This window comes from Cetorhinus maximus, chromosome 19, assembly GCF_964194155.1.
Source record: "Cetorhinus maximus chromosome 19, sCetMax3.hap1.1, whole genome shotgun sequence".
NCBI lineage: Eukaryota > Metazoa > Chordata > Chondrichthyes > Lamniformes > Cetorhinidae > Cetorhinus > Cetorhinus maximus.
Genome location: NC_135897.1, coordinates 2,296,840 through 2,307,557, shown reverse-complemented (window position 1 = coordinate 2,307,557; position 10,718 = coordinate 2,296,840).

Genomic DNA, 10,718 nt, shown 5'->3' with positions numbered 1-10,718 from the left:
TGTCTGCATAGAAAGCCCTAAAAACCATACGGATGAATGGGTAGTGGAAACTGTCGGATTGTACTCTGAGAGGACTGTCAGAGCCGTTTGGCAGAATGCCTCAATGTTAGATCTTCCAAAGAATCAGCAAAGGCATCGTTTAGCTGGATCTCCCCGTTTGACCTTTGCTGCATGTGCTGAGATTATACCCTCTGCACATTATCCTCGAGGTATGTCTGGTGGGAAAGAAACCATTCTCTACCTCCTTCTGGAACGCGTCATTATAAAGAAGGTCTGGAGAAAGACAAGATGGTTTTTGTCTAGGTTCCTCGAGAGCAGCTATGTGGCACTGGCTTCTGCGCTCTACGGTCTGTTCCCAGGGAATCACAGAGTTAAAAATCAACAGATGCTGTAGGATCAAAACGCAGTGAAAAACGCTCTTTGGTCTTCCCGAAACATTTTGACTTTCAAGTGCAGAACGTCGCCCTTGACCACGCGTTAGAGACTGGCACATTCCAAGGTCCAGGACTAGGTGTTGAGGGACAGACCAAAACTTGGGACAACCACTGCAGAGGAGCAAAGGGGGGAATGTCGTTCTCCAGGACCTTTGAGCCTGGGTGCCCTGAGGGGGTGGAAAATGTGTAGAAACAATCGAGCTATCTGCCTGAGGTGGAAGGTATATTTTAAAGATCAAGAAAATTGTGATGGTATTGAGGCAACTCAGAGTGGAACGTACGGTGTTGAGAAAAGTTAAATTGAACTGCAGATTCTGTAATGTTCTTTTGTAGAGTTTTGGTGCGTTCTTTTTATGGTTAAAGTATTGTTATAACTAAGGTGATTCTTGTGTATTATGCAATGTTTTATATGTTCGAAGAAGCAATTCTAGCTTTAATGTAAATATTTATAAAGTCTAAATAATTCTATGTTCCCATTTTAAGATTACGAAGTTTAAAAATGCCAGGTCTCTGATTACGGTTAGCCTTTTGACAGGTAACCGTGGTACATTGTTTAATGTATCTATTTTTTCTTACACATGTATAATATTCATGTATAATAACATGTATAATAATGTTAATGTTTGACACAGACTGGAACGTGTTTCGTTACATTGTTATACTTTCCTGCTTTTTCAGAACATGTGGTTTTGTTCTGTGCTGTCTAGTGCCAGTTAAGAGTTCATTGCAAAATAATGCAAGGTCACATACTTAATGTAAAATGTCAGCTCCATTTCCAAGCTGACATTTTACTCAATTAGTTTCACTGTCTAAACATGGCTGACAGGTGTGAACGGCCCTTCAAAGGACACCCGTTACTTCCTAATGTACTTCCGTTAACTTGGAGTTTGTGTGAACATTCAAGGGACACTTTAACACATGTCACTTTGGGCCCATATTGTGCCTCACATGAACTGTGCGGATATTTTACCCAGGGCAAAGGGAGACCCGTGCCAGCTGGGTAGAATGACAATCTTTGCTCGGCAGGCACGGCTGGTTAACTGGGGAAGGCATTCATTTGGTTTGAGTTGCGCTGTAGAATCTCTCAGGGGTTGTGGACACACCTAGTAACCTCCACGAAAAGTTCAATCTAATTTATTGAAACGTATCTCAACTGACAAAGCCATATTGATGATCATGGATTAATCGTTGCCTCTCCATAGAACCTTAGAACCATAGAACACTACAGCATGGAAAATAGGCCATTCGGCCCTTCTAGTCTGCGTCGAAATATTATTCCGCTCTTTCAATTGACCTGCACCTAGTGCATAACCCTCCAGACCTTTCACATCCATGTATCTATCCAATTTAATCTTAAAACTTAAGAGTGAGCCCTCATTTACCATGTCAGATGGTAGCTCATTCCACACTCTCACCACTCTCTGAGTGAAGAGGTTCCCCCTAATGTTCCCCGGAGATCATTCCCCTTTCAGCCTAAAGCCATGTCCTCTTGTGTTTATCTCTCCTAATTTAAGCGGAAAGAGCCTACTCGCATTTATTCCGTCTATACCCCTCATAATTTTGTAACTTTCCATCAAATCTCCCCTCATTCTTCTACGCTCCAAGGAATAAAGTCCTAACCTGTTCAATCGTTTCATGTACCTCAACTCCTTAAGACCTGGCAACACCCTAGTAAATCCTCTCTGAACTCCCTCAATCATACTGATATCCTTCCGGTAGTTAGGCGACCAGAACTGTACACAATACTCCAACGTTGGCCTCACCAATGTCTTATACAACTTAACCATAACATCCCAACTCCTATATTCAATACTTTGATTTATGAAGGCCAGCATGCCAAAAGTTTTGTTTACAACCCTGTCTACCTGTGACGCCACTTTGATGGAATTATGTATCTGACTCCCAGATCCCTTTTTTCCTCCGCAGACCTCAGTGCCCTACCATTTACTGTGTATGTCCTACCTTGGTTTGACCTTCCAAAATGAAACGCCTCATAATTTTACGCATTAAATTCCAACTGCCATTTTCTGGCCCATTTTTCCAGTTGGTCCACATCCCTCTGCAAGCTTTGAAAGTCTTCCTCGCTGTCCACAACGCCTCCAATCTTAGTGTCATCAGCAAACTTGCTAAATCCAATTCACCACATTATCATCCAAATCATTGACATAGACAACAAACAACAATGGTCCCAGCACAGATCCTTGAGAAGATTAATTCCGTCACTCAGATATTTTTCCCAAAAAATTTCCTACCGCGGATGTAAGATTTTATTCCCCTTGTCTTTCCCCTAACAACCTTCTTGAATAATGGTACCAAACTCGCTGACCAGCAGTCTGCTGGAACCTTTCATGTGGTAAGCGATGATTTGAAAGTCAGTGTCAGGTACCCTGCAATCTCCTTCCATACCTCACGTAATAACATGGGATGCATCTCATCTGGGCCTGGGAACTTATCCAATTTTAAGCACGCTTAAAACCGCTATTACCTTCTCCCTCTCAATCCTAATTTGGTCAAGTATATCGCAGTCCACGTCAGTGATTTGCATGCCCAAATCGTCCTTCCCTATCGTCAGTAGTTTGCAAAATACTCATTAAAAGCCTCACCTAAGTCTTCCGTCCACTCACAATAAATGTGACTTTGGTCCTTGATGGGAGTGAGTCTTTCCCAGGTTACTGTCTTGCCCTTGACATACATATATAACGCCTTGGGCTTTACCATTATTTTAGCGCCTGTGTTTTCTTCATGCCCCCTCTTCACTCTCCTACTTTTTTGAAAGTAACCCATGGCACATTCTATAATCCTCTCGGGCTTCCGCTGTTTTGAGACGTCGGTACCTACCATAAACTTTCCTATTTTTCGTTATCCATTCCATTACTTTCCTCGACATCCGAGATTTCCTTTGCTTGTTGGCCTAACCCTTGACCTTTACGGGGACATGTTTCCTTTGCACTCTAAGTATTACGATTTTCAGAGACACCAGTCTCTGATATAATTATCAGACCTTTCTAGATTAGTTTTTGTTCAATTGTAAGCCCAAGAATGATAGTAATGTGGGATTCAGCGATGGTAATTCCGTTGTTTGACAGAGAGTAATTGTTAGATTCTACACTGTTGGAGATGGTAGTTGCCTGGCTGTAACTTGGCATGAATGTTATTTCCTACTTCTCAGCCTAAGCCTGGATTGTGCCCAGGTCCTCCAGCATTTGGCTATCGGCTGCTTCAGTATCTAAGGAGCCGTGAAAGGTGCAAGGCAGTGTGCAATCATCAGCAAACTTTCGTACATCTGAACATATGATGGAAAGAAGGTTATTGATGAAGCAGCTGAAGTTTGTTTGGCCTATGACAGTACCGTGAGGAACTCCTGCAGTGATGTACTGGAGATGAGATGATTGCCCTCCAACAACAACATCCCTCGTTTCCTTTTGTGCTATGTATCACTCCAACCAGCAGAGAGTTCGCCACATGATTCAAATGTACTTCAGTTTCCAAGGGCTCTTTTATGCCACATTCAATCAAATTCTGACTTGATGACAACGGCAGTAACGGTCACTTGACCTATTTAGTTCAGCACTTTTATCCAAGCTTAAACTAAAGCTGTTTTGAGGCCAGGAGCTGAGCATGAACCTGTGATAGCACTGTTGTTGAACCCTTTCCAACACTTTACTGGTGATCGAGAGAAGACTGATGGAACGGTAATTGGTCGGGTTGGTTTTGCTATGATGTTGCTGTACATTATCATAGCTGGACAATTTTTCAAATTGCTGGGTGAATACCAGTGCTATAGCTGTACTGGGACATATTTTCTTTTTAAATTGTTCATGCATTGGGTTCCTCTCGGGCAAGCAATGCATTACCTTCCAAAATTCCCCTTTTCAAGCCATTTGAGAGAGCATTTAAGAAGCTGCAGTATTGATGAGTGGCGGGAGCCACATTTCTGCATGTCCACGAAGGTTGGTGCCTTTCAGTCAAGGCGATTAGACGGTTGTTGAATAAAATTGATGATATTTCATCTTCATCATTGCTGAGGCGAACATTCAATTCACAAGCTATTAACTGAATTCATTTTCCATAAAAATGCGATGGCGGGATTTCAACGCTCCTCCGTAGTGCATTTGTGTGTTCCTCTGGATGATTAGTGCAACAATATCATCACCATACCACCTCCATTTCGCGTGGCTAATGCACAGCTGGTTCTGAACACAGGTCTTCAGCTGCTTTGCGGAAAATGGTCAGGGCCGGTAGCCTTTGAAGTATCCAATGCCGTAAGCCATTTCTGTTTAAAAATGTAGTGAAAAGAGTTTTTTGAAGACTGGCACCTGTGATGCTGTGGCCCTCAGCAGAATGTCGAGATGGATCATCCACTCAGTGCAGCCGGCTGGAGATTGTTGCAGGTGCTTCAGCCCTACCTTTTGCCATGATATGCTCCGCTCTCCGATTAGCGAGTCTGTGAATATTTGTGCAGTAGCGTTCTCTTCTAATGGGCTGTACAATTGTCCGCTACTATTCGCTACTGGATGTTGCTGGACTGCAGATCTTACATTTGATTTCATTGTTCTGGGATTGCTTATCTCTGTCAATCACTTGCTACTGATGCTGTTTGGTAGGCATCTATTCTGTGCTGTTGCTTCACCAGGTCGACTCCTCATTTTTAGACATGCCTTTTCACGTGGCCTCTTGCAGTCCTTATTGAACGAGTTGATCCACCGGCTTGATGTTATTGGTAGAATGCGGGATCTACTTGGCCGTGAGGTTACACATTGTACATTATTCTGCTGCTTATGTTGGCTCGCAGCACATATTTTATCTAGTCGATATGTTATAACTCAATCCAATTCAGCAGAGTGGTAGTGACATGCAGCATGTTGGAGGCTGTTCTCAATGTGAAGATAGGACTTCACATCCACAAGGTCTGTGCGGTAATCATTTTTACCAATACTGTACAGCTGCAACTGCAGCGGCAGCGTGAAGAGGATAAGGTAAAGAACGTTTCTCCCTCTTGTAAATTCCCTCACCACTCGCCGCAGACACAGGATCGCGATTATGTCCCTTTACATTTGGCCAGTTCACCAGTAGTGGCGCCACTGAGACAACCTTGGTGATTGAGAATGATGCCGCCCCCCTGTACAAAGTAAATTTTGCACCCTTGCCGCCCTCAGTGCTCCCTCCATGTGCTGTTTAACATGGAGACATAATTATTCATCAGAATACTGCTGCGCGGGGGAGGAGGGGTGCGGGAAGCGTGGCGGGGTTGGGCGGGAGGGCATGGGCCAACAATTGGTCATAAGCAGGAGGTTTCTTTGTGCATGTTTGACTTGATGGCATGCAAATTCATCTTTTCTGGAGTCAATGCCGAGTATTTCAATGCCGGTCCCTCCCAAATTTGTAGCACTGTGCCAAAATTTCCACTCAGCCCATTCCGTATGTTGTACAGGACATACGCTAGGATGGTGATGGTGCTGTCTGCGAGATTAAGTGTAACGTATGTCGCTGTGAGTGTGATGGTGACAGAATGCTTCTGACTGGCCTGTTGGGATGACCCGACAGAGCAGACAATTTTTGTGATGGAAACAGTTAACTATATTGCAGAGTGTTTTACATTTGCTTGCATATACGATCTTGGGTCCAGTCAGAAAATTCCACCTCCGGGATTGCCCATGTTATGAGCTTACTGGGCAGACACCCCGCAGTGCATCGCACGGTATGTGATTTATCGAAAGGAGTGAATATACCCTCTGTTAGCACAGCTGTGAGGCAGCTCACCCAGTTTTTGTAAAGATTCTCCAGATATTAGGAAGGAGGATTTTGCAGGGTCAACAGTGCTGGAATTTTGACTGTCATTTGCAGTGTCTGTGTCATTGCCCAGTGGCCAATCCAGTGTCATTTCTTTAAGATTATCTAGCGTTTTGATACAACCAAGTAGCTTGCTTGGCCATTTCAGAGATAGGCACATTGCTGTGGGTCTGAAGTCACATGTAGTTGAGAGCAGTTTTGGACGGCAAACTTTCTGCCCTGAAGGACATTCGTGGACGAGATTAGTTTTTCTTCTTTTCCAAAGTTTTCAATGGTTTAACTGGATTTGACCCAGTGTTCCCAGAGCATTAGGTCGGGCCTCTGGATGACTATTGCAGTGACAATAATACTGCGCTAGTGTCTTCTCTAGCCAGTCCAGAAGAGAAAAAAAGAAACAGTTTGGAACAGTGCTCTTATTTCCAGTTTTTGTTTTTGTTTCATTTTAAACAATACAAGACAGCATTGGACAAGCAATATTTCCCCCCACTATTGTTTTGTATTTCTGCTCCTGGACTGAATAACAAAGGACTGTCAGTCCCCAAGTGGAGCTGGTAAGGAATGCCGAGATGATGGTAAGTCCAGTGAAATGCCAAAGTCCAGGGATCAGGCCCAATAAGCTGAGGTAGCGCTTGTATCCTGTTTTGAGAGGCCGAGCAATAGGCATAAAATGCGTCTCAACATGAGGGTGATGCCTCTGTGGTGAGAAGCCTCCAACCTACTACAGGATGGGCCCTTCCCTTTAATCAAAAAGTGCCTGCAGAGTAAAAGGTTCCAGGTCACACAGCTGGCCGGGGGCTCCTGTTGACCTGGTTTAAATAGGCACAGAGTTAAGAGGAGGAAATCTATGGGCCCAACGTAATAAGTATTAAAGTTCAGGAGAGAGCGTGCAGCTGCTGAACTTTCCCAACCCGCGCCATTTACTACTATGCACACAACTACACTGCCGGGTGCAGTAAATGTTCACACTATGATCTACTCTTCTGAACCCCATTCCTGTCTCCAGGACGACGCAAATTTGGATTGTGATATTTTTGCATCTCTCTATTGCAGGACAAGGAGGCTCCAAAATCACAGGAAGAGGCGGGAAACCGGTGGGTAACAGGCAAAACTTCATCCCCTGAGACTGAGGGAGGAGATGGTTTTCTGTATCATGGTAGCAGCTCTGACCGAGACTGCAGCATCCACTGCCACAGACACCGTTTGGGATCTCGCTATTTTTCTGCCTTACACTCCTCCTGAACGCCCAGCTCACCCTCAAACTGCTGTCTGGGACGATGTATAAGCTTCGGATGGTACTACTATCAACGTCTTCAATTCCATTCCACCCCTTATCCCGCACACCAGCACTTGCCACGCAAACCGCAACACCACAGTTCTAACCTTATAACAACTAATATACTGCTAGGATTGCAGTGACAACATTTCCAGGAGATGGAGAGAGGTGATGACGGAAGAGCGGGAGAGCTAAAAAAATCAAAGGAAGAGGGGATGATGGTTTGGCATAACGAGGGAAGAAGGAGAAGATGGAGATAGGGAGACAAATAGTACACCACTGATGATGATCTTCTGCTACTTGGCCTGACACTCACAGGCATCAGCTAAATTTGTTGTACTGTGTGCAAATGAGAGGCTGGTATAGAGTCGGATTCTGTATCTGATAAATTACGGAGCAGCACTGTGTTCCTGCCTTGTCAGAGGAGTTGAATAGTTTATGTGCCAGCTCATCGGTGGGCATGATAACTAAGGCAACCTGTAACATGAAACTCAGATGAGAACTTTGCTGGTGCCAGTGGAAAATGTCACTAATTCCATGAGAACACGAGCGCACCCAGGTCTGATAGTGTCTAGAGGACATTGTCTCAACGTCCACTGCATCACAGTTTGAAACCATCCAAAATATCACTGCTGCAGCGGAAGCTCAGACTGTGCTCATGACATCCATACTTGCTGCCATGCAGGCTCAGACTGCTGTCATCTTGGATGTGGACCTCAGTAATCAAAGTGACATGCTGATTCTCTGAGCAGTCCAGCAATCTGTGCTCCTGCAGTTAACTAGGATTACTGAAGTTCCGCCCCGCAATTTTGGCAGTGTCTCCATGGATCACGAACCTGACGTCGTCTCTCGGGTTGACAACATTTGTTCTCCCTTTACTGCCACAGCGACAGTGTCCATGCTGTAACCCATCATTCAGCCCACGAACCTGCTGCCGATTTCGAGGTGAGCAATCAACCGCCAGAGCTGTTTGAATGTGTCCTGCAAGAGCATCTTCCGACTCCCCCAGTGCAAATCAGAAGCCTTCCTCCAGCCTTGCTGCATTCACTGAGGAAGCACTGTGCAGGAGCAATAGGCAAGTCGAGCAAACTCACAGTAGACACTAACGGAGCAGAAACGGGTGAATAGTTCAGGGTTTTTTTTCCGTTCAGTTGGATGTGTTGTTGGATTCCGATGTTAATGAAAAAGATTTTTTTTGGTGCTATTTTTTTAAATACAGGATGGTGGCCAAGAGGAAGCTGTGATGGGACGTTTCAGTTGGATGTAGCAGTGCAGAATGGGGGATACATGGTGGAAAAGTGAAGTTATCAAATGGGAGCCACGGCCTAACCAACAGTCTCTGGGAGGCTCTCCTGCTCAAGGGAGTGCGGGAAATATCCTCCCAGTCTCCTCCTCCGATTGAGGTGACCTCCGGATTCCTGATGTCAATGCCTGTGCCCTGATGACAGTGCTGATAATGATATCATCACAGCTGATGTTGAAACTGGGTAATCCGGATCGCAGGGTTGAAACCACCTTAATATAAACAAGCTTATATATGTGTGTTAAGATAGATGGACAGGGCTGCTTAACAAATAAACAGAAGTCAGTTAATGATGCTTTATGGAAATAGCCCTTCTTAAAGAAGAAAATATGAATTATATTATAATACCCGTTCACCTACAACTATGCTTTCACAGTTATGTGAAAATGTGCACGCATAACACAAGTGATAAAAGGTAGCTTTCATACGAAGTATGCAATCCGTTTAAAGCAGGAGGAGACCTCTGTTCAAACACATTAAACAGAAACCAAGTGTTAGATGCCACTCTGAAGAGGTGCTATGAATCTCTCCTCACCCCCTCGGTGCTTGTCCAACCGTGAGCAAATCCGCCTGACTGAACACCGTTTTTGTCAAGAGGATTTCTAACCTCCCCTCTTCAGAGCTTTATTTGGAATAGTCTCCCAGACTAATACATTATCTCATCTGCCACCCGGAGGGGTCACCTCCAGGGTTTCAAATTCTCACTGTGATTTTATTCTCCCCTGGGTCGCCTCAAACATTCAAGCTATCCTCCATGCATTCTCCCTCACCAACTCTAGTAAAAACAGTAGCATTACTTCACATGTCCGTAGCCAAAATTTACAGACATTTTTTGTCTCTTTGGAGCATTGTATTTCTCACAAGACTCTATATTAGTTTCAACATGTTTCCTGCACCATTCGTACATTTCAATTTGAAGTTTTACATCATTTAACATACATCTTCCAAGGTTCCGTATCTTCCATAGAGTAGAAGGTCTCCTTGTGGCATTCCGCAGATTCAGTCTCATCCTTTTTGACTTAGAAATGTTGGTTTATTGGGAAATTTAATCCCTCCGCAGTTCTCTCTCTGCTGACTGCTGTTGCTCTTGGTAGATGTCTTCAAACTGATCTCAAGCTGTTGTGCTCTCTCTCTCCCTCTCTCTCTCTCCTCAATCAGTCAGTCAGTCACTGGCACCCATTGTGCTCACTTACAGGATGTGGGGGTGTGGGGTGTGGGGTGGGGGGCGGGGTGGGGGGGGGGGGGGGGGGGGGGGGGGGGGCTGGGGGTATCGGGGTGATCTTAGTGCGCATTGGGTACCAGCCAGGAGGCAAGTCCGCCTTAAAGCGAAGCAACTGCGAGACGGAGAGGCATACGTCATGTTTTAAATCAATATCAACGATTGACTGTCAACAACTCTTAAAGAGATGCGTATGAATGTTTTAATTGCAGCAGTTGCTAAGTTTCTGTCCAGCAACAGCATTGATTTCAAAGTTCAAATCAAAGTTAAGGAATTTCGGGTGAAAGTATGGGATCCTACAAACGCTTTTTATCGTATGCACTCCTTGCACTCATGCGGAATGGGCTACTGAAAAAAATGATTTCATGCCTAACAAAAGACAAGACACAAAATGCTTTATCCCATTATACAAAAACAGGGGTGCTTGCTGATCGGTTATTAGTACTAGTTCTGACAAACTGATGAGAAACACACTTCAATTGCATTGGAGGGGGTGCAGATGAGATTCACCAGGATGTTGCGTGGGATGAAACATTTATGTTATAAAGGGAAGTTGGATAGACCTGGGTTGTTTTCGTTGGAGTAGAGAAGACAAGGGGGCGACCTGATTGAGGTGTACAAGATTATGGGAGGCATGGACAGGGTGAATCGGGAACAACTGTTCCCCTTAGTTGAAGGGTCAGTCACGAGGGGACATAA